Source organism: Bos taurus, unplaced genomic scaffold, assembly GCF_002263795.3.
Source record: "Bos taurus isolate L1 Dominette 01449 registration number 42190680 breed Hereford unplaced genomic scaffold, ARS-UCD2.0 Leftover_ScbfJmS_1357, whole genome shotgun sequence".
NCBI classification, from domain to species: Eukaryota; Metazoa; Chordata; class Mammalia; order Artiodactyla; family Bovidae; genus Bos; species Bos taurus.
This window is the reverse complement of record NW_020190457.1, coordinates 6135-30845: the sequence shown is the minus strand read 5'-3', so window position 1 is coordinate 30845 and position 24711 is coordinate 6135. Positions and strand designations below refer to the sequence as shown.

The following is a 24711-nucleotide window of genomic DNA, read 5'->3' as shown; positions in this document are numbered from 1 at the left end:
GAGAGTCCCTTGGACTGCAAGGAGATCCAACCAGTCCATTGTGGAGGAGATCAGCCCTGGCATTTCTTTGGAAGGAATGATGCTAAAGCTGAAACTCCAGTACTTTGGCCACCTCATGCGAAGAGTTGACTCATTGGAAAAGACTCTGGTGCTGGGAGGGATTGGGGGCAGGAGGAGAAGGGGACAACAGAGGATGAGATGGCTGGAGGGCATCACTGACTCGATGGACGTGAGTCTCGGTGAACTCCGGGAGTTGGTGATGGACAGGGAGGCCTGGCGTGCCTCGATTCACGGGGTCGCAAAGAGCCGGACACGACTGAGCGACTGATCTGATCTGATCTGATACTGTGATAAAGTGGGACTTATTCCATTAATACAAGGCTGGCTCTGTATTAGGAATTTCATTCATATCATTCACCACGGTAACATATTTAAAGACAAAGACCCTGATGTTGGGAGAGATTGAAGTCGAAACGAGTAGGGAGCAGCAGAGAATGAGATGGTTAGACAGCATCACTGACTCAATACACATGAATCTGAGCAAACTCTGGGAGATAGGGTGCGGGGAGCCGGTGAGGCATTCCACTCATGACAAAGGTCATGAGGAAGGAGGCTCGGCATACGCAAAGGCGGGATCGAGCCTCAGGAGTCCCCCCGGATATTCTCGAGCATTTTCCCCCAAAAAACCAGAGTCTGCCTACTTTATTGCTTTGTGCTCTCACCTCTGACTTTACTGGGGCTGTCCTCTACCACCATCTCGCTCTCTCTCTGTCAAAGAGTTAACTTTACAGCTTCCAATTAATAAAGTTCCTGGGCAATTAGGAGTGTTTAATCCAAACCCCTCTGATGGCTCTCTAACTCGCCTGACAAGTTTACCCGGACTCCTGCAGCTATGCATACGATTGGTTTACAGTCTCCCAGCCTCGAGAGGCATGGGAAGCTTAAGATATTCAAATAGCTTAGAGCCTCTCAGAGAGTTAAAAACTGTCAGAATAAAACTAGTAAAGGATTTCATTGATGAGTCAATGCTTGTTGCCCAAGTTTTCACATCCCCTGAATTGTATCCTTGAATATGTATCAATTAATAGTGGGTATGTAGAAAAAATAAGTAGTGGCCTTGGTGTTAGTAACTTTAGACCCTTAAGGTAATAAATTCTTCTTTGTTGTAAACCCATTACACATCCGCCCTATAGGAATGCAATTTTATCTTTGGAAGATGGTGCCAAACCTTGAAATAATTACTCTTAGAGAAAGTCTTTGTTGATAAGTCCTTGTCAAGAGTCATAAAATGTTAGTAGGCCATCTGGCCAGAAGATGATGTAAATCACCTAAACCATTTGTATACGATACATTTGCAGGAAAGAAACCTTGGTTTTTGATAAGAACCAAAGACTGCTGACTTTGCATCCCCTATTATCCTCTATGTGTAACTTAGGGTATAAAAGCCCCTGTTAAAAATAAAGCTATGGGCCTTGCTCACCAACGCTTGGTCTCCCCATGTCATTCTTTCTTTTAACTTCCAGCTGAGTCTCCATCTGGAGCGCGGAACCCACCACGCTTACTAATCATGCCTGGGCTTCTTAAGACCCACTCGAGAAGGTGTCTAGGGTGAGACACCTTCCGCTATTCGAGAGGGCGCCTGCGGCCTACGTAAGTGGTGCAAACTTCTTGTCTTGAAGTTTTATTGGTCTCCCGCGTAAACCAAGCTACTCAGCTTCTTTTCTCCACTGAATTTTCCTACTGAGCTATCCTCATTCTATTGTTCTCTATATCTCTAATTAGCATATAAATAGTCGCCGACGCCGTCTCCCCTTCGAATACCCTGGATCAGCCGGGGCTGGTCCTCGGCAATAGGGGAGGACAGAGGAGCCTGGGTTGCAAAGAGTCAGACGTGACAATAGCAACTGAACAATAATCATATGACTATCATCACAGATGCCAAACCAATCTTTGGGAAACTTCAATAGGCATTCATGTTAAAAAAGAGAAAACTGAAGAAATAGGAATCAGGGGTGCATTATTAACATGATAAGAGCTATATAAGTGGTTCCTCATGCAAATACTTTATTTAGTGGGGGAGTACCAGAGGTTTTCCAATAAGGTCAGGAATAACAAAAGTATGCCCACTATATCGCTCCTGTTCAGTCTTCAACAGCAAGCACTAGTCAGTTGACTAGAGAAACCAATAAGATTTTTAAGAATGGACAAGAAGATGTAAAGCCACCTCTATGTCCAGGTGATATCATCGCACACCTGAAGAGTCTTATAGAAACCATGACAAATTAACTAAAACAAAGAGAATTCAGCAAGGTAGTAGGATATAAAGTTACATACAAATATTATTAGTCTTTGTTTTACATACATACACACACACACACACACACACACACAGCTGGAGGACATGTTTAGGAGAGAAAATCCCATATACAATGGCAATAACAAAGAGTAAGCGTATAAGAAATAAACTTAATGAGAGCATCTATACAAGGATAATTTGTAAACACTCTTGAACAACATAGAAGGAAACTTGAATAAGTAGGAAGATTTTCAAAGACCTTAGATAGAATAACTCAGCACTAAAAAGATATTGATTCCCTCTAAAGTTATGTATACATTGAATATAATGTCAAAAATATCGGCGAACATTTGCATGGAGTTAGACCAATGGATAATTTAGTTCATATTTAAAAAAAAAAAAACAAACGTGCAAGAATAGCCAGGATACAAGTAAAAAAGGAAAACCTATGAGTGAATAGGGAGAAGGCAATGGCACCCCACTCCAGTACTGTTGCCCGGAAAATCCCAGGGATGGTAGGCATCCTGGTAGGCTGCAGTCCATGGGGTCGCTAAGAGTCAAGACAGGACTGAGCAACTTCACTTTCACTTTCCACTTTCATGCATTGGAGAAGGAAATGGCAACCCACTCCAGTGTTCCTTGCCTGGACAATCCCATGGACGGAGAAGCCTGGTGGGCTGCAGTCCATGGGGTCACACGGAGTCGGACACGACTGAAGCCACTTAGCAGCAGCAGCAGCAGCATGAGTGAATAGTAATCATATCAGACATAAAAGCACACTATAAAGCTCTGAATTTATACCACTTGGGTACCAGTACAGGAATAGACTAATAGGCCAGTGGCATAGAATAAAAATCTCAGAATAACACCAATTATAGTTGGGGATTTTAGTATATGATCCAAAGGCATGTAAAATCACTGAGGCAAAGATGAACATTCAATAAATGAGGCTGGAACAATTGAGACATTAAAAAAAAAAAATCAGTGCAGATCCATGACATACCATCCACAAAAATAAACTGTAAATGGGTTTAGGAATCTAAACAAAAAAATGCAACCATAACAAAATCTTGAAGAAAATATGGCAGAATTTTTCTTCAATATCAGCATTGGGAAAGGCTTTCTAACTGTGACTGAAACTTCCAGAGGTGATTAAAGAAAAAGAACATTCTATGTGACTAAAAAGATTTTTTTTTTAATGTATGGCAAGTTGCGAAGAGTGGACTCATTGGAAAAGACTCTGATGCTGGGAGGGATTGGGGGCAGGAGGAGAAGGGGACGACAGAGGATGAGATGGCTGGATGGCATCTCTGACTCGATGGACGTGAGTCTGAGTGAACTCCGGGAGTTGGTGATGGACAGGGAGGCCTGGCGTGCTGCGGCTCATGGGGTCGCAAAGAGCTGGACACGACTGAGCGACTGAACTGAACTGAAGTGAAGGTGAAAGTGGCTCAGCCATAACACAACATAACTACAGATGCATTTAACATTTGGGCCAACAATCCTATTGCTGGAAATGAAACTGGAAGAGACATTACCACCAACACAAAAATGCGTGTACACAGGGTTATTCACTGCAGCATTGTTTGTATTAATCATTACGAAATGTTGAAAACAACTGAAATGCCCCTATGCTGCTGCTGCTGCTGCTGCTGCTAAGTCGCTTCAGTCGTGTCCGACTCTGTGGGACCCCAAAGACGGCAGCCCACCAGGGTCCCCGGTCCCTGGGATTCTCCAGGCAAGAACACTGGAGTGGGTTGCCATTTCCTTCTACAAGGCATGACAGTGAAAAGTGAAAGTGAAGTCACTCAGCCGTGTCCGACTGCTAGGGACCCCAGGGACCGCAGCCCACCAGGCTCCTCGGTCCATGGGATTTGCCAGACAAGAGTGCTGGAGTGGGTTGCCATTGCCTTCTCCGGAAATGCCCCTATAGAAGCCAGTGTAATCTAATGTAGCTATAAAAAGAATGAAGGAGTACAGAATAAGGAGTTTTTTTTTTTTTTAATGAAATGCTGTTTATTGAAAAAGGAAAAGTGCAAAGAAGCTTTAGAAAATGCTATCTTTCATTTAATAATCAATGGAACATAAGAAAAACCCATATGTATCTATTCATTCGTGTAGAGTACATACAGGAAAGATTCAACCAGATAACCAGATTGGTTATCTACAGGGGGATTGTGGAAAAGAAATGGGGAATGCGAAGGGGGTGGAAGACATGGGGAAAGAATCATACTCCTACAGTATGTGTGTTTATGTAGCCCTGAGTCTGAATCACAGTAGTGTTTCACATACCCCAAGATTAAGTGAAACATTAAAATGAACTAGGATATGGGGGGAGAGGGCAAACTCAAATTAGAAACACCAACAAATTAGCCTAAATATACTACAAATGAATGTCTTAACCACAAGAGAAGGAGTGAGGAGGAAAATAGCTAAGCTAAGCAACTTGGGCAAACAGTACTTTGATTGCATCCTTTGAGGCTTAAGATATAAACAAGTGTACACAAACACAAGTCATCAGAACTGCTTCCAACAGGTGCGTGTTTTGTGTTCAGTCATTAAGTTGTACCCGACTTTTTGCGATCCCTGTCTCTGTAGCACACCAGGTCTCCCCATCCTTCACTATCTCCTAGAGTTTGCTCAAATTCATGTCCATTAGGTCGGTCATACTATCTAACCATTTGGTAGCATTTCTGTAACTACATCATGTATAATCAGGTGTGAACAAATAAGTAGATACTGAAGATAAGGAGAGCCAGGTGAGACAAAGAGGTTACAAAAAAGACTAGAGTGGATGGTTGATGTATCGCATAAACCATCACAATATTGTAAACTCATTATCCTCCAGTTAAAATTAATTAATTAATTAATTTAAAAAAAAGAAGTACCAGTGTGAGCTCCTGGCTTTCACTATCTACAGAAATATCTAGAGAAATTCCAATGTATCTGGGAGCATAAGTATATACAGACAATATATTTCCTTCATTTACCAATGGAAAAGGAAGACCTAGCTGCAAGGAAACCCCAGTAGCAGCAATGAACATGCAGGGAGATATCAGTTACTAAATGTCATTTTCCAACGAAAGGAAACATGGGTTTTGGCAGAAGTGTTCTGATTTCAGGGTCATGGTGGGGAAAGAAAAACACAAGATGAACAGGAATACCTTATAATGCCAGCAAGGAAGTACACAGAAAAGAACCATGTCATGCTCAAAGAACACACACCCCACAAGAAGGAGTTCCTAATCACCAAAGCTGGAAAAATGCAAGAAACTAAATAAGGATATAATTTGATTATAAGTCAGAATATAACAAAGTTATTCACGAACTCAATATTGACATAAAGAATTTGATTACTTATTTGATTTGGTAATTAGAAATGCATTCTATAAAATTTTGTAATTTGAAAATTTATAAAAATATGAGGGAGAAAAGACAGCTCTACAGAATTCCAACGAACAAATATGGTAGGAATAAGGAAACAGAAAGTCACCTTTTAGTCATATTTGTTGTAGGCCAAATCAACAGATGAATTTTAAAAGCAGTGAATAAAAGTCTGAGAAGAATCCTATCCCTCTTTTTGGCTCCGAGCAAGAATTCCCCTAGCCCAGGAGCAGCCTTATCATAGGAACCGGCGACAGGGTCTGCTTGCCCCTATCAGGTTTTGGTTCCCCACCAGTCCACAGAAGTATTCAAACAAGCTAATCACATCCTTCCTTGAGAACCAAGGGTCACCACCATCTCTTGTTACCACAGGTAACCTCCCACAGCCCTGCTTGTTCATTCTCTTCCGGAGCATGACTCCCCTGAGGCTCGACCTAGCCAGTAGTATCCTCTTCCCTCAGGCAGTGAGTGAACAGTACTGAGAAGCTGCTGTGGGTAGCACCTGTCCAGTGTCAGGTGTGTATGTTCAGCAGCCACCCCCAGATCCCTATGGTAGAAATCACTCCATCACCATTAGAACGAAGGAGAGGAAATAAAACAGGTATTATTGCCAAAAATGTGTAACTTTCATCTAATCCTAAGAAAACACCAGACAAACCCAAACTGACAGACATTGTATAAAATACCTGAGCAGTATCTCCAAAACTGTCACCGTTGGGAAAGACCCAGAAAGCTTGAGGAATTCTCAGCGTGGGGGAGACTAAAGAGAAATGATGGCCAAATGTGGTATCCGGAATGGGATGCTGGGACAGAAAAAGGAGATTACCGGGATAAATGATAGAATTCAAATAAAGTATGTAAATTAGTTAATAGTACTGCATCAATATTAATTTTCAATTTTCATAATTTTTATATGCCTATGGAAGATGTTAACATTAGGGAAATCTGGATGAAGGTTTTCTATACTGTTTTTTGCAAACTTTTGTTAGGTCTAAAGTTACTTCAAAAAAACATTTTTTGAAAGATTCACTCACTGCTAAAAGGAAACATAACGATATCTGTGTGATAAATTGCTTCAGTATGGTCCGACTCTTTGCCACCCTATGGACTGTAAGCTACCAGGTTCTTCTGTCCACTGGATTCTCCAGGGAAGAATGCTGGAGTGGGTTTCCATGTCCTCCTCCACGGGATCTTCCTGACCCAGGGATCAAACCCAAGTCTCTTAGGTTTCCTGCGCTGGCAGGTGGGGCCTTTACCAGCTGAGCCACAGGGGAAGCCCCACGGTTATACTATAAATCTTACCTTTTAGTAATAGTTCAACCAATTGAAATACAGTCAGGAGGATGGATATAAAGATGGATAAATGTCCGTGCCTCGTGATCCATTAAAAAACTATTTCAAAGTGGTTTGAAAGTGAGAGTGTTAGTTTCTCAGTCATGTCTGACTCTTTGTGCTTCCATGGACTGTAGCCTGCCAGGCTCCTCTGTCCATGGGATTCTCCCGGCAAGAATACTGGAGTGGATTGTCATGTCCTGTCTAGAGGGCCCATTAATATAAAGGAAAGTGCAACCATTTCCAAGGTGTAGATGAATATTTATCTGCTCCTGCTGGCTCAGACGGTAAAGAATCTGCCTACAATCAAGGAGACCTGGGTTCGATTTCTGGGCATTATCAATACGAACCACAAAAATAATTAGATGCAAACAAATATGATTTTTTTAGAGGAGCGCAACACGATCGAGGGATTTTATTTCATTTTATTGGATCGAGGGATTTTAAAGAGAGCAAGAAATGATTAACCACAAAATTGAAGCTAATCACAGGTGAGGGAAGAGGGTTACTCAGAGGGTGGACAGGAGAGTTGGCCGGCGAGCAATTCAATCCATTGCCTTTCTTATTAATCCCCAAACTTTGGTCCTAGGTAATTTCATTTATATCAGTAGAGACAGAGTTTGTAGAAAGAATACCGTTGAGATACCTGACTGGAAGAAGAGTCGGAAAACAGTCGAGACGTCCAAGACCCGAGCAGTGGCAGCGCGTCCCTCCCTCTCCACAGGCCGCTGCCAACAAGCCGCAGCGCTGGAGGCTACTGGCGTCCTAACGGGTCCTCGCCAGAAGAGCACTTGGATTGGTCTAGCTCACGTCACATGCCACCCACTCACTCAATCAGCTAGGTACCGGGAGGCGGGGCCAAGTTCTAGACCCGCCCACATAGCAGAGAGGCTTATGGGTGAGAAGGTTCCCCTCAGGCGCCAGCGCCTCGGCTCTAGAACCCCTTGGGTGGAAAGCTGGGCACAAGGTCTCTCTGTGTGGCCTAGATACCGCCTGGTCAGGGTTTCTGCCAGGCCAGGACTCAAACTCAGAGAACTGATGTCCACATCGATGGGCTTTGCAACAGAGACTGAACTTAAAAACAATTGGCCCCTTATCGAAAAAGAGGCTTCTCGGGTGGCGCTAGTGGTAAAGAACCCGCCTGCCAATGCAGGAGATGTCAGGGTCCAGGTTCGATCCCTGGGTCAGGACGATCCCCTGGAGGAGGTCACGGCAACCCACTCCAGTATCCTTTTTGTTTGTTTGTTTTTCAGTCCAGCATTCTTGCCTGGAGAATCCCATGGACGAGGGGCCTGGTGGGCGACTTAGCACTTGATGAAAAAAGCCATCAAACTTTAGTGTCCACAGGGCTCTCCTACGGTACATAAGGTGTTGAGTCCACACCAGATAGGGAAGAAAGTATTCTGGCCTCTGTGCAGTAAAGCCAGCAAAGCAGTGACGTTGACATTTGACAAAAGCAGCATAAAGGAGAAAACTGCATGCATTCTAAGTTGCTTCAGTCTTGTCCGACTCTTTGTGACCCCATGAACTGTAGCCCATCAGGTCCCTCTGTCCAGGGCATTGTCCAGGGAAGAATGCTGGAGTGGGTTTCCATGTCCTCCTCCACGGGATCTTCCTGACCCAGGGATCAAACTCAAGTCTCTTAGGCTTCCTGCATTGGCAGGTGGGGCCTTTACCAGCTGAGCCACAGGGGAAGCCCCACGGTTATACTATAAATCTTACCTTTTAGTACGGTAATTTTAGTTTAACCAATTGAAATACGGTTAGGAGGCTGGATATAAAGATGGATAAATGTTCGTGTCTCGTGATCCATTAAAAAACTATTTCAAAGTGGTTTGAAAGTGAGAGTGTTAGTTTCTCAGTCATGTCTGACTCTTTGTGCTTCCATGGACTGTAGCCTGCCAGGCTCCTCTGTCCATGGGATTCTCCCGGCAAGAATACTGGAGTGGATTGTCATGTCCTGTCTAGAGGGCCCATTAATATAAAGGAAAGTGCAACCATTTCCAAGGTGTAGATGAATATTTATCTGCTCCTGCTGGCTCAGACGGTAAAGAATCTGCCTACAATCAAGGAGACCTGGGTTCGATTTCTGGGCATTATCAATACGAACCACAAAAATAATTAGATGCAAACAAATATGATTTTTTTAGAGGAGCGCAACACGATCGAGGGATTTTATTTCATTTTATTGGATCGAGGGATTTTAAAGAGAGCAAGAAATGATTAACCACAAAATTGAAGCTAATCACAGGTGAGGGAAGAGGGTTACTCAGAGGGTGGACAGGAGAGTTGGCCGGCGAGCAATTCAATCCATTGCCTTTCTTATTAATCCCCAAACTTTGGTCCTAGGTAATTTCATTTATATCAGTAGAGACAGAGTTTGTAGAAAGAATACCGTTGAGATACCTGACTGGAAGAAGAGTCGGAAAACAGTCGAGACGTCCAAGACCCGAGCAGTGGCAGCGCGTCCCTCCCTCTCCACAGGCCGCTGCCAACAAGCCGCAGCGCTGGAGGCTACTGGCGTCCTAACGGGTCCTCGCCAGAAGAGCACTTGGATTGGTCTAGCTCACGTCACATGCCACCCACTCACTCAATCAGCTAGGTACCGGGAGGCGGGGCCAAGTTCTAGACCCGCCCACATAGCAGAGAGGCTTATGGGTGAGAAGGTTCCCCTCAGGCGCCAGCGCCTCGGCTCTAGAACCCCTTGGGTGGAAAGCTGGGCACAAGGTCTCTCTGTGTGGCCTAGATACCGCCTGGTCAGGGTTTCTGCCAGGCCAGGACTCAAACTCAGAGAACTGATGTCCACATCGATGGGCTTTGCAACAGAGACTGAACTTAAAAACAATTGGCCCCTTATCGAAAAAGAGGCTTCTCGGGTGGCGCTAGTGGTAAAGAACCCGCCTGCCAATGCAGGAGATGTCAGGGTCCAGGTTCGATCCCTGGGTCAGGACGATCCCCTGGAGGAGGTCACGGCAACCCACTCCAGTATCCTTTTTGTTTGTTTGTTTTTCAGTCCAGCATTCTTGCCTGGAGAATCCCATGGACGAGGGGCCTGGTGGGCGACTTAGCACTTGATGAAAAAAGCCATCAAACTTTAGTGTCCACAGGGCTCTCCTACGGTACATAAGGTGTTGAGTCCACACCAGATAGGGAAGAAAGTATTCTGGCCTCTGTGCAGTAAAGCCAGCAAAGCAGTGACGTTGACATTTGACAAAAGCAGCATAAAGGAGAAAACTGCATGCATTCTAAGTTGCTTCAGTCTTGTCCGACTCTTTGTGACCCCATGAACTGTAGCCCATCAGGTCCCTCTGTCCAGGGCATTGTCCAGGGAAGAATGCTGGAGTGGGTTTCCATGTCCTCCTCCACGGGATCTTCCTGACCCAGGGATCAAACTCAAGTCTCTTAGGCTTCCTGCATTGGCAGGTGGGGCCTTTACCAGCTGAGCCACAGGGGAAGCCCCACGGTTATACTATAAATCTTACCTTTTAGTACGGTAATTTTAGTTTAACCAATTGAAATACGGTTAGGAGGCTGGATATAAAGATGGATAAATGTTCGTGTCTCGTGATCCATTAAAAAACTATTTCAAAGTGGTTTGAAAGTGAGAGTGTTAGTTTCTCAGTCATGTCTGACTCTTTGTGCTTCCATGGACTGTAGCCTGCCAGGCTCCTCTGTCCATGGGATTCTCCCGGCAAGAATACTGGAGTGGATTGTCATGTCCTGTCTAGAGGGCCCATTAATATAAAGGAAAGTGCAACCATTTCCAAGGTGTAGATGAATATTTATCTGCTCCTGCTGGCTCAGACGGTAAAGAATCTGCCTACAATCAAGGAGACCTGGGTTCGATTTCTGGGCATTATCAATACGAACCACAAAAATAATTAGATGCAAACAAATATGATTTTTTTAGAGGAGCGCAACATGATCGAGGGATTTTATTTCATTTTTTTGGATCGAGGGATTTTAAAGAGGGCAAGAAATGATTAACCACAAAATTGAAGCTAATCACAGGTGAGGAAAGAGGGTTACTCAGAGGGTGGACAGGAGAGTTGGCCGGCGAGCAATTCAATCCATTGCCTTTCTTATTAATCCCCAAACTTTGGTCCTAGGTAATTTCATTTATATCAGTAGAGACAGAGTTTGTAGAAAGAATACCGTTGAGATACCTGACTGGAAGAAGAGTCGGAAAACAGTCGAGACGTCCAAGACCCGAGCAGTGGCAGCGCGTCCCTCCCTCTCCACAGGCCGCTGCCAACAAGCCGCAGCGCTGGAGGCTACTGGCGTCCTAACGGCTCCTCGCCAGAAGAGCACTTGGATTGGTCTAGCTCACGTCACATGCCACCCACTCACTCAATCAGCTAGGTACCGGGAGGCGGGGCCAAGTTCTAGACCCGCCCACATAGCAGAGAGGCTTATGGGTGAGAAGGTTCCCCTCAGGCGCCAGCGCCTCGGCTCTAGAACCCCTTGGGTGGAAAGCTGGGCACAAGGTCTCTCTGTGTGGCCTAGATACCGCCTGGCCAGGGTTTCTGCCAGGCCAGGACTCAAACTCAGGGAACTGATGTCCACATCGATGGGCTTTGCAACAGAGACTGAACTTAAAAACAATTGGCCCCTTATCGAAAAAGAGGCTTCTCGGGTGGCGCTAGTGGTAAAGAACCCGCCTGCCAATGCAGGAGATGTCAGGGTCCAGGTTCGATCCCTGGGTCAGGACGATCCCCTGGAGGAGGTCACGGCAACCCACTCCAGTATCCTTTGTTTTTGTTTTTGTTTTTCAGTCCAGTATTCTTGCCTGGAGAATCCCATGGACGAGGGGCCTGGTGGGCGACTTAGCACTTGATGAAAAAAGCCATCAAACTTTAGTGTCCACAGGGCTCTCCTACGGTACATAAGGTGTTGAGTCCACACCAGATAGGGAAGAATGTATTCTGGCCTCTGTGCAGTAAAGCCAGCATAGCGGTGACATTGACATTTGACAAAAGCAGCATAAAGGAGAAAACTGCATGCATTCTAAGTTGCTTCAGTCTTGTCCGACTCTTTGTGACCCCATGAACTGTGAAGCCCATCAGGTCCCTCTGTCCAGGGGATTCTCCAGGCAAGACAGCTGGAGTGAGAGGCCATGCCCTTCTCTGGGGAAGGAGAAAACTGCCGCCCCTTTAATAGCAAGGGGCATTCAGGGTATTTGTGTCCAACCTTCTCAGCCTGCAATGTGGGAGACCTTGGTTCGATTCCTGGGTTGGGAAGATCCACTGGAGAAGGGATAGGCTACCCACTCCAGTATTCTTGGGCTTTCCTTGTGGCTCAGCCGCTAAAGAATCTGCCCAACAATGTGGGAGACCTGGGTTCGATCCCTGGGTTAAGAGGATCCCCTCGAGAAGGGAAAGGCTGCCCACTCCTGCATTCTGGCCTGGAGAATTCCATGGACTGTATAGTCCATGGGGTCACGGAGAGTCGCACACAACTGAGCAACTTTCACTTTCACTTTCTCCCTGAAATCCTGATTCCACTGTTGGTTTCTTATTCTCTTCCCAGTTGTTTAAAACTTTTCAGAATACAATACATTTTATTTATATGCTCTTTTTCTAATTTGGCCATCTCCTTCTGGTGGACAAATATAAATTCCTGGAGGGCGGGAATCTTTGTTTATTTGTTCATTAACATATCCTTATAGTAATGCTTGGTATAATGTATACTTCAACATTTGTTCAATGAATTGTTCTCCAGCCATACTAGCCTATTTTTTGTGCCTCTGACCCTAACTCTAACTCAGCAAGCATGTTTTCACACCATTATGTATTTTCCTGTAACAACTTGCCCACAGATGTTCCTATAACCACCATCCTTACTAGGTTCACTTCTCTGCTCACCTCATTAGCCAAGGCTTACTTTTCTTCATGACACCTAGCATTTGATCCTAGTTTTTTCTGAGTATGTTTCGTTTCTCTGATTTGTTGCTGTTTCTACTTTGCTTTAGTTTAGGTTTGCTGTTTTTCTGTTTTCTTTTCTCAACATTTCTTTCTTATACTCTTTTAATTGCCGCTAAAGAAGTAAACCATCCATGACTGTTTTAATGTTTTGCCATATAATGCCATCTTTCAGTAGATGGGGGTAATGGCATTAAATATCTTAAACTGGATCCCTGGTTTCATGACTTTACCACTTCAGATCAGATCAGATCAGTCGCTCAGTCGTGTCCGACTCTTTGCGACCCCGTGAATCGAGGCACGCCAGGCCTCCCTGTCCATCACCAACTCCCGGAGTTCACTCAGACTCACGTCCACCGAGTCAGTGATGCCATCCAGCCATCTCATCCTCTGTCGTCCCCTTCTCCTCCTGCCCCCAATCCCTCCCAGCATCAGGGTCTTTTCCAATGAGTCAACTCTTCGCATGAGGTGGCCAAAGTATTGGACGTTCGGCTTCAGCATCAGTCGTTCCAATGAACACCCAGGACTGACCTCCTTTAGGATGGACTGGTTGGATCTCCTTGAAGTCCAAGGGACTCTCAAGAGTTTTCTCCAACACCACGGTTCAAAAGCATCAATTCTTCAGTGCTTAGCTTTCTTTATAGTCCAAATCTCACATCCATACATGACCACCGGAAAAACCATAGCCTTGACTAGACGGACCGTTGTTGACAAACTAATGTCTCTGCTTTTCAATATGCTGTCTGGGTTGGTCATAACTTTCCTTCCAAGGAGTCAGCGTCTTTTAATTTCATGGCTGCAGTCACCATCTGCAGTGATTTTGGAGCCCAGAAAAACAAAGTCAGCCACTATTTCCACTGTTTCCCCATCTATTTGCCATGGATGAGACCAGATGCCATGATCGTCGTTTTCTGAATGTTGAGCTTTCTTTAAGCCAACGTTTTCGCTCTCCTCTTTCACTTTCGTCAAGAGGCTCTTTAGTTCTTTTTCACTTTCTGCCATAAGGGTGGTGTCATCTGCATATCTGACGTTATTGATATTTCTCCCGGTAATCTTGATTCCAGCTTGTGCTTCCTCCAGCCCAGCGTTTCTCAAGATGTACTCTGCATATAAGTTGAACAAGCACGGTGACAATATACAGCCTTGCCGTACTCCTTGTCCTATTTGGAAACAGTCTGTTGTTCCATGTCCAGTTCTAACTGCTGCTTTCTGACCTGCATACAGGTTTCTCAAGAGGCAGGTCAGGTGGTCTGGTATTCCCATCTCTTGAAGAATTTTCCACAGTTGATTGTGATCCACACAGTCAAAGGCTTTGGCATAGTCAATAAAGCAGAAATAGATGTTTTCCTGGAACTCTCTTGCTTTTTCCATGATCCAGCAGATGTTGGCAATTTGGACTCTGGTTCCTCTGCCTTTTCTAAAACCAGCTTGAACATCTGGAAGTTCACGGTTCACGTATTGCTGAAGCCTGGCTTGGAGAATTTTGACCATTACTTTACTAGCGTGTGAAATGAGTGCAGTTATGCAGTAGTTTGAACATTCTTTGGAGTTGCCTTTCTTTGGGATTGGAATGAAAACTGACCTTTTCCAGTCCTGTGGCCACTGCTGAGTTTTCCAAATTTGCTGGCATATTGAGTGCAGCACTTCCACAGCATCATCTTTCAGGATTTGAAATAGCTCAACTGCAATTCCATCACGCCCACCAGCTTTGTTCCTGGTGATGCTTTCTAAGGCCCACTTGATTTCACATTCCAGGATACCTGGCTCCAGGTGAGTGATCACCTAGATTATCACCTAGATAGATATCACCTAGATTATCACCTAGATAATCACCGTCGTGATTATCTTGCTCGTGAAGATCTTTCTTGTACAGTTCTTCTGTGTATTCTTGCCATCTCTTCTTAGTATCTTCTGCTTCTGTTAGGTCCATACCATTTCTGTCCTTTATCGAGCCCATCTTTGCACGAGATGTTCCCTTAGTACCTCTAATTTTCTTGACGAGATCTCTAGTCTTTCCCATTCTGTTGTTTTCCTCTATTTCTTTGCATTGATCACTGAAGAAGGCTTTCTTACCTCTTCTGGCTCTTCTTTGGAACTCTGCATTCAGACGCTTATATCTTTTCTTTTCTCCTTTGCTTCGAAAGTTTAAATCTAGTGTTAGAAAGTTTAAATGAGCCAATTTTCACAGAAGAAATGAATACAGTTATTACAAGAATTACACCCAAGAAGCACCTTGCTCAGATGTATTTATTGGTGAATTCTAGTAAACCATCAAAGATCAAATAGTCCCAAAGCTTTGTGACTTGTTTAAGAACATTTGAAAGCAAGGAAACGTCCCTAATTTCGTTTAGGAAGCAAGTAGGATACTAACACATAAACATAGATACCAAAACTCTAAATAGAGTATTAGCAAACATCCAACAATACATTTAGAAAGTAGTACAGAGACATTACTTTGCCAACAAAGGTTCCTCTAGTCAAGGCTATGGTTTTTCCTGTGGTCATGTATGGATGTGAGAGTTGGACTGTGAAGAAGGCTGGGCGCCGAAGAATTGATGCTTTTGAACGCTGGTGTTGGAGAAGACTCTTGAGAGTCCCTTGGACTGCAAGGAGATCCAACCAGTCCATTGTGGAGGAGATCAGCCCTGGCATTTCTTTGGAAGGAATGATGCTAAAGCTGAAACTCCAGTACTTTGGCCACCTCATGCGAAGAGTTGACTCATTGGAAAAGACTCTGGTGCTGGGAGGGATTGGGGGCAGGAGGAGAAGGGGACAACAGAGGATGAGATGGCTGGAGGGCATCACTGACTCGATGGACGTGAGTCTCGGTGAACTCCGGGAGTTGGTGATGGACAGGGAGGCCTGGCGTGCCTCGATTCACGGGGTCGCAAAGAGCCGGACACGACTGAGCGACTGATCTGATCTGATCTGATACTGTGATAAAGTGGGACTTATTCCATTAATACAAGGCTGGCTCTGTATTAGGAATTTCATTCATATCATTCACCACGGTAACATATTTAAAGACAAAGACCCTGATGTTGGGAGAGATTGAAGTCGAAACGAGTAGGGAGCAGCAGAGAATGAGATGGTTAGACAGCATCACTGACTCAATACACATGAATCTGAGCAAACTCTGGGAGATAGGGTGCGGGGAGCCGGTGAGGCATTCCACTCATGACAAAGGTCATGAGGAAGGAGGCTCGGCATACGCAAAGGCGGGATCGAGCCTCAGGAGTCCCCCCGGATATTCTCGAGCATTTTCCCCCAAAAAACCAGAGTCTGCCTACTTTATTGCTTTGTGCTCTCACCTCTGACTTTACTGGGGGCTGTCCTCTACCACCATCTCGCTCTCTCTCTGTCAAAGAGTTAACTTACAGCTCCAATTAATAAAGTTCCTGGGCAATTAGGAGTGTTTAAATCCAAACCCCTCTGATGGCTCTCTAACTCGCCTGACAAGTTTACCCGGACTCCTGCAGCTATGCATACGATTGTTTACAGTCTCCCAGCCTCGAGAGGCATGGGAAGCTTAAGATATTCAAATAGCTTAGAGCCTCTCAGAGAGTTAAAAACTGTCAGAATAAACTAGTAAAGGATTTCATTGATGAGTCAATGCTTGTTGCCAAGTTTTCACATCCCCTGAATTGTATCCTTGAATATGTATCAATTAATAGTGGGTATGTAGAAAAAATAAGTAGTGGCCTTGGTGTTAGTAACTTTAGACCCTTAAGGTAATAAATTCTTTCTTTGTTGTAAACCCATTACACATCCGCCCTATAGGAATGCAATTTTATCTTTGGAAGATGGTGCCAAACCTTGAAATAATTACTCTTAGAGAAAGTCTTTGTTGATAAGTCCTTGTCAAGAGTCATAAAATGTTAGTAGGCCATCTGGCCAGAAGATGATGTAAATCACCTAAACCATTTGTATACGATACATTTGCAGGAAAGAAACCTTGGTTTTTGATAAGAACCAAAGACTGCTGACTTTGCATCCCCTATTATCCTCTATGTGTAACTTAGGGTATAAAAGCCCCTGTTAAAAATAAAGCTATGGGCCTTGCTCACCAACGCTTGGTCTCCCCATGTCATTCTTTCTTTTAACTTCCAGCTGAGTCTCCATCTGGAGCGCGGAACCCACCACGCTTACTAATCATGCCTGGGCTTCTAAGACCCACTCGAGAAGGTGTCTAGGGTGAGACACCTTCCGCTATTCGAGAGGGCGCCTGCGGCCTACGTAAGTGGTGCAAACTTCTTGTCTTGAAGTTTTATTGGTCTCCCGCGTAAACCAAGCTACTCAGCTTCTTTTCTCCACTGAATTTTCCTACTGAGCTATCCTCATTCTATTGTTCTCTATATCTCTAATTAGCATATAAATAGTCGCCGACGCCGTCTCCCCTTCGAATACCCTGGATCAGCCGGGGCTGGTCCTCGGCAATAGGGGAGGACAGAGGAGCCTGGGTTGCAAAGAGTCAGACGTGACAATAGCAACTGAACAATAATCATATGACTATCATCACAGATGCCAAACCAATCTTTGGGAAACTTCAATAGGCATTCATGTTAAAAAAGAGAAAACTGAAGAAATAGGAATCAGGGGTGCATTATTAACATGATAAGAGCTATATAAGTGGTTCCTCATGCAAATACTTTATTTAGTGGGGGAGTACCAGAGGTTTTCCAATAAGGTCAGGAATAACAAAAGTATGCCCACTATATCGCTCCTGTTCAGTCTTCAACAGCAAGCACTAGTCAGTTGACTAGAGAAACCAATAAGATTTTTAAGAATGGACAAGAAGATGTAAAGCCACCTCTATGTCCAGGTGATATCATCGCACACCTGAAGAGTCTTATAGAAACCATGACAAATTAACTAAAACAAAGAGAATTCAGCAAGGTAGTAGGATATAAAGTTACATACAAATATTATTAGTCTTTGTTTTACATACATACACACACACACACACACACACACAGCTGGAGGACATGTTTAGGAGAGAAAATCCCATATACAATGGCAATAACAAAGAGTAAGCGTATAGAAATAAACTTAATGAGAGCATCTATACAAGGATAATTTGTAAACACTCTTGAACAACATAGAAGGAAACTTGAATAAGTAGGAAGATTTTCAAAGACCTTAGATAGAATAACTCAGCACTAAAAAGATATTGATTCCCTCTAAAGTTATGTATACATTGAATATAATGTCAAAAATATCGGCGAACATTTGCATGGAGTTAGACCAATGGATAATTTAGTTCATATTTAAAAAAAAAAAAACAAACGTGCAAGAATAGCCAGGATACAAGTAAAAAAGGAAAACCTATGAGTGAATAGGGAGAAGGCAATGGCACCCCACTCCAGTACTGTTGCCCGGAAAATCCCAGGGATGGTAGGCATCCTGGTAGGCTGCAGTCCATGGGGTCGCTAAGAGTCAAGACAGGACTGAGCAACTTCACTTTCACTTTCCACTTTCATGCATTGGAGAAGGAAATGGCAACCCACTCCAGTGTTCCTTGCCTGGACAATCCCATGGACGGAGAAGCCTGGTGGGCTGCAGTCCATGGGGTCACACGGAGTCGGACACGACTGAAGCCACTTAGCAGCAGCAGCAGCAGCATGAGTGAATAGTAATCATATCAGACATAAAAGCACACTATAAAGCTCTGAATTTATACCACTTGGGTACCAGTACAGGAATAGACTAATAGGCCAGTGGCATAGAATAAAAATCTCAGAATAACACCAATTATAGTTGGGGATTTTAGTATATGATCCAAAGGCATGTAAAATCACTGAGGCAAAGATGAACATTCAATAAATGAGGCTGGAACAATTGAGACATTAAAAAAAAAAAATCAGTGCAGATCCATGACATACCATCCACAAAAATAAACTGTAAATGGGTTTAGGAATCTAAACAAAAAAATGCAACCATAACAAAATCTTGAAGAAAATATGGCAGAATTTTTCTTCAATATCAGCATTGGGAAAGGCTTTCTAACTGTGACTGAAACTTCCAGAGGTGATTAAAGAAAAAGAACATTCTATGTGACTAAAAAGATTTTTTTTTAATGTATGGCAAGTTGCGAAGAGTGGACTCATTGGAAAAGACTCTGATGCTGGGAGGGATTGGGGGCAGGAGGAGAAGGGGACGACAGAGGATGAGATGGCTGGATGGCATCTCTGACTCGATGGACGTGAGTCTGAGTGAACTCCGGGAGTTGGTGATGGACAGGGAGGCCTGGCGTGCTGCGGCTCATGGGGTCGCAAAGAGCTGGACACGACTGAGCGACTGAACTGAACTGAAGTGAAGGTGAAAGTGGCTCAGCCATAACACAACATAACTACAGATGCATTTAACATTTGGGCCAACAATCCTATTGCTGGAAATGAAACTGGAAGAGACATTACCACCAACACAAAAATGCGTGTACACAGGGTTATTCACTGCAGCATTGTTTGTATTAATCATTACGAAATGTTGAAAACAACTGAAATGCCCCTATGCTGCTGCTGCTGCTGCTGCTGCTAAGTCGCTTCAGTCGTGTCCGACTCTGTGGGACCCCAAAGACGGCAGCCCACCAGGGTCCCCGGTCCCTGGGATTCTCCAGGCAAGAACACTGGAGTGGGTTGCCATTTCCTTCTACAAGGCATGACAGTGAAAAGTGAAAGTGAAGTCACTCAGCCGTGTCCGACTGCTAGGGACCCCAGGGACCGCAGCCCACCAGGCTCCTCGGTCCATGGGATTTGCCAGACAAGAGTGCTGGAGTGGGTTGCCATTGCCTTCTCCGGAAATGCCCCTATAGAAGCCAGTGTAATCTAATGTAGCTATAAAAAAGAATGAAGGAGTACAGAATAAGGAGTTTTTTTTTTTTTTTAATGAAATGCTGTTTATTGAAAAAGGAAAAGTGCAAAGAAGCTTTAGAAAATGCTATCTTTCATTTAATAATCAATGGAACATAAGAAAACCCATATGTATCTATTCATTCGTGTAGAGTACATACAGGAAAGATTCAACCAGATAACCAGATTGGTTATCTACAGGGGGATTGTGGAAAAGAAATGGGGAATGCGAAGGGGGTGGAAGACATGGGGAAAGAATCATACTCCTACAGTATGTGTGTTTATGTAGCCCTGAGTCTGAATCACAGTAGTGTTTCACATACCCCAAGATTAAGTGAAACATTAAAATGAACTAGGATATGGGGGGAGAGGGCAAACTCAAATTAGAAACACCAACAAATTAGCCTAAATATACTACAAATGAATGTCTTAACCACAAGAGAAGGAGTGAGGAGGAAAATAGCTAAGCTAAGCAACTTGGGCAAACAGTACTTTGATTGCATCCTTTGAGGCTTAAGATATAAACAAGTGTACACAAACACAAGTCATCAGAACTGCTTCCAACAGGTGCGTGTTTTGTGTTCAGTCATTAAGTTGTACCCGACTTTTTGCGATCCCTGTCTCTGTAGCACACCAGGTCTCCCCATCCTTCACTATCTCCTAGAGTTTGCTCAAATTCATGTCCATTAGGTCGGTCATACTATCTAACCATTTGGTAGCATTTCTGTAACTACATCATGTATAATCAGGTGTGAACAAATAAGTAGATACTGAAGATAAGGAGAGCCAGGTGAGACAAAGAGGTTACAAAAAAGACTAGAGTGGATGGTTGATGTATCGCATAAACCATCACAATATTGTAAACTCATTATCCTCCAGTTAAAATTAATTAATTAATTAATTTAAAAAAAAGAAGTACCAGTGTGAGCTCCTGGCTTTCACTATCTACAGAAATATCTAGAGAAATTCCAATGTATCTGGGAGCATAAGTATATACAGACAATATATTTCCTTCATTTACCAATGGAAAAGGAAGACCTAGCTGCAAGGAAACCCCAGTAGCAGCAATGAACATGCAGGGAGATATCAGTTACTAAATGTCATTTTCCAACGAAAGGAAACATGGGTTTTGGCAGAAGTGTTCTGATTTCAGGGTCACAAGATGAACAGGAATACCTTATAATGCCAGCAAGGAAGTACACAGAAAAGAACCATGTCATGCTCAAAGAACACACAGCCCACAAGAAGGAGTTCCTAATCACCAAAGCTGGAAAAATGCAAGAAACTAAATAAGGATATAATTTGATTATAAGTCAGAATATAACAAAGTTATTCACAACTCAATATTGACATAAAGAATTTGATTACTTATTTGATTTGGTAATTAGAAATGCATTCTATAAAATTTTGTAATTTGAAAATTTATAAAAATATGAGGGAGAAAAGACAGCTCTACAGAATTCCAACGAACAAATATGGTAGGAATAAGGAAACAGAAAGTCACCTTTTAGTCATATTTGTTGTAGGCCAAATCAACAGATGAATTTTAAAAGCAGTGAATAAAAGTCTGAGAAGAATCCTATCCCTCTTTTTGGCTCCGAGCAAGAATTCCCCTAGCCCAGGAGCAGCCTTATCATAGGAACCGGCGACAGGGTCTGCTTGCCCCTATCAGGTTTTGGTTCCCCACCAGTCCACAGAAGTATTCAAACAAGCTAATCACATCCTTCCTTGAGAACCAAGGGTCACCACCATCTCTTGTTACCACAGGTAACCTCCCACAGCCCTGCTTGTTCATTCTCTTCCGGAGCATGACTCCCCTGAGGCTCGACCTAGCCAGTAGTATCCTCTTCCCTCAGGCAGTGAGTGAACAGTACTGAGAAGCTGCTGTGGGTAGCACCTGTCCAGTGTCAGGTGTGTATGTTCAGCAGCCACCCCCAGATCCCTATGGTAGAAATCACTCCATCACCATTAGAACGAAGGAGAGGAAATAAAACAGGTATTATTGCCAAAAATGTGTAACTTTCATCTAATCCTAAGAAAACACCAGACAAACCCAAACTGACAGACATTGTATAAAATACCTGAGCAGTATCTCCAAAACTGTCACCGTTGGGAAAGACCCAGAAAGCTTGAGGAATTCTCAGCGTGGGGGAGACTAAAGAGAAATGATGGCCAAATGTGGTATCCGGAATGGGATGCTGGGACAGAAAAAGGAGATTACCGGGATAAATGATAGAATTCAAATAAAGTATGTAAATTAGTTAATAGTACTGCATCAATATTAATTTTCAATTTTCATAATTTTTATATGCCTATGGAAGATGTTAACATTAGGGAAATCTGGATGAAGGTTTTCTATACTGTTTTTTGCAAACTTTTGTTAGGTCTAAAGTTACTTCAAAAAAACATTTTTTGAAAGATTCACTCACTGCTAAAAGGAAACATAACGATATCTGTGTGATAAATTGCTTCAGTATGGTCCGACTCTTTGCCACCCTATGGACTGTAAGCTACCAGGTTCTTCTGTCCACTGGATTCTCCAGGGAAGAATGCTGGAGTGGGTTTCCATGTCCTCCTCCACGGGATCTTCCTGACCCAGGGATCAAACCCAAGTCTCTTAGGTTTCCTGCGCTGGCAGGTGGGGCCTTTACCAGCTGAGCCACAGGGGAAGCCCCACGGTTGTACTATAAATCTTACCTTTTAGTAATAGTTCAACCAATTGAAATACGGTCAGGAGGATGGATATAAAGATGGATAAATGTCCGTGCCTCGTGATCCATTAAAAAACTATTTCAAAGTGGTTTGAAAGTGAGAGTGTTAGTTTCTCAGTCATGTCTGACTCTTTGTGCTTCCATGGACTGTAGCCTGCCAGGCTCCTCTGTCCATGGGATTCTCCCGGCAAGAATACTGGAGTGGATTGTCATGTCCTGTCTAGAGGGCCCATTAATATAAAGGAAAGTGCAACCATTTCCAAGGTGTAGATGAATATTTATCTGCTCCTGCTGGCTCAGGCGGTAAAGAATCTGCCTACAATCAAGGAGACCTGGGTTCGATTTCTGGGCATTATCAATACGAACCACAAAAATAATTAGATGCAAACAAATATGATTTTTTTAGAGGAGCGCAACATGATCGAGGGATTTTATTTCATTTTTTTGGATCGAGGGATTTTAAAGAGAGCAAGAAATGATTAACCACAAAATTGAAGCTAATCACAGGTGAGGAAAGAGGGTTACTCAGAGGGTGGACAGGAGAGTTGGCCGGCGAGCAATTCAATCGATTGCCTTTCTTATTAATCCCCAAACTTTGGTCCTAGGTAATTTCATTTATATCAGTAGAGACAGAGTTTGTAGAAAGAATACCGTTGAGATACCTGACTGGAAGAAGAGTCGGAAAACAGTCGAGACGTCCAAGACCCGAGCAGTGGCAGCGCGTCCCTCCCTCTCCACAGGCCGCTGCCAACAAGCCGCAGCGCTGGAGGCTACTGGCGTCCTAACGTGTCCTCGCCAGAAGAGCACTTGGATTGGTGTAGCTCAGGTCACATGCCACCCACTCACTCAATCAGCTAGGTACCGGGAGGCGGGGCCAAGTTCTAGACCCGCCCACATAGCAGAGAGGCTTATGGGTGAGAAGGTTCCCCTCAGGCGCCAGCGCCTCGGCTCTAGAACCCCTTGGGTGGAAAGCTGGGCACAAGGTCTCTCTGTGTGGCCTAGATACCGCCTGGTCAGGGTTTCTGCCAGGCCAGGACTCAAACTCAGAGAACTGATGTCCACATCGATGGGCTTTGCAACAGAGACTGAACTTAAAAACAATTGGCCCCTTATCGAAAAAGAGGCTTCTCGGGTGGCGCTAGTGGTAAAGAACCCGCCTGCCAATGCAGGAGATGTCAGGGTCCAGGTTCGATCCCTGGGTCAGGACGATCCCCTGGAGGAGGTCACGGCAACCCACTCCAGTATCCTTTTTTGTTTGTTTGTTTTTCAGTCCAGCATTCTTGCCTGGAGAATCCCATGGACGAGGGGCCTGGTGGGCGACTTAGCACTTGATGAAAAAAGCCATCAAACTTTAGTGTCCACAGGGCTCTCCTACGGTACATAAGGTCTTGAGTTCACACCAGATAGGGAAGAATGTATTCTGGCCTCTGTGCAGTAAAGCCAGCATAGCGGTGACATTGACATTTGACAAAAGCAGCATAAAGGAGAAAACTGCATGCATTCTAAGTTGCTTCAGTCTTGTCCGACTCTTTGTGACCCCATGAACTGTGAGCCCATCAGGTCCCTCTGTCCAGGGGCATTGTCCAGGGAAGAATGCTGGAGTGGGTTTCCATGTCCTCCTCCACGGGATCTTCCTGACCCAGGGATCAAACTTCAAGTCTCTTAGGCTTCCTGCATTGGCAGGTGGGGCCTTTACCAGCTGAGCCACAGGGGAAGCCCCACGGTTATACTATAAATCTTACCTTTTAGTACGGTAAATTTTTAGTTTAACCAATTGAAATACGGTTAGGAGGCTGGATATAAAGATGGATAAATGTTCGTGTCTCGTGATCCATTAAAAAACTATTCAAAGTGGTTTGAAAGTGAGAGTGTTAGTTTCTCAGTCATGTCTGACTCTTGTGCTTCCATGGACTGTAGCCTGCCAGGCTCCTCTGTCCATGGGATTCTCCCGGCAAGAATACTGGAGTGGATTGTCATGTCCTGTCTAGAGGGGCCCATTAATATAAAGGAAAGTGCAACCATTTCCAAGGTGTAGATGAATATTTATCTGCTCCTGCTGGCTCAGACGGTAAAGAATCTGCCTACAATCAAGGAGACCTGGGTTCGATTTCTGGGCATTATCAATACGAACCACAAAATAATTAGATGCAAACAAATATGATTTTTTTAGAGGAGGCGCAACACGATCGAGGGATTTTATTTCATTTTATTGGATCGAG

General features: G+C 44.0%; 1 long non-coding RNA gene across 1 annotated transcript; it reads right to left on the bottom strand.

The window, feature by feature from the left end:
- Positions 1-5675: 5675 nt before the first annotated feature.
- Positions 5676-23599, bottom strand: LOC132344740 (uncharacterized). Its single transcript, XR_009493686.1, has 3 exons — positions 23155-23599; positions 21863-21979; positions 5676-6483 (listed from the first exon to the last, which is right to left on the bottom strand). It is a non-coding gene; the product is annotated as an uncharacterized lncRNA (long non-coding RNA).
- Between the last annotated feature and the right edge of the window lie 1112 nt (positions 23600-24711).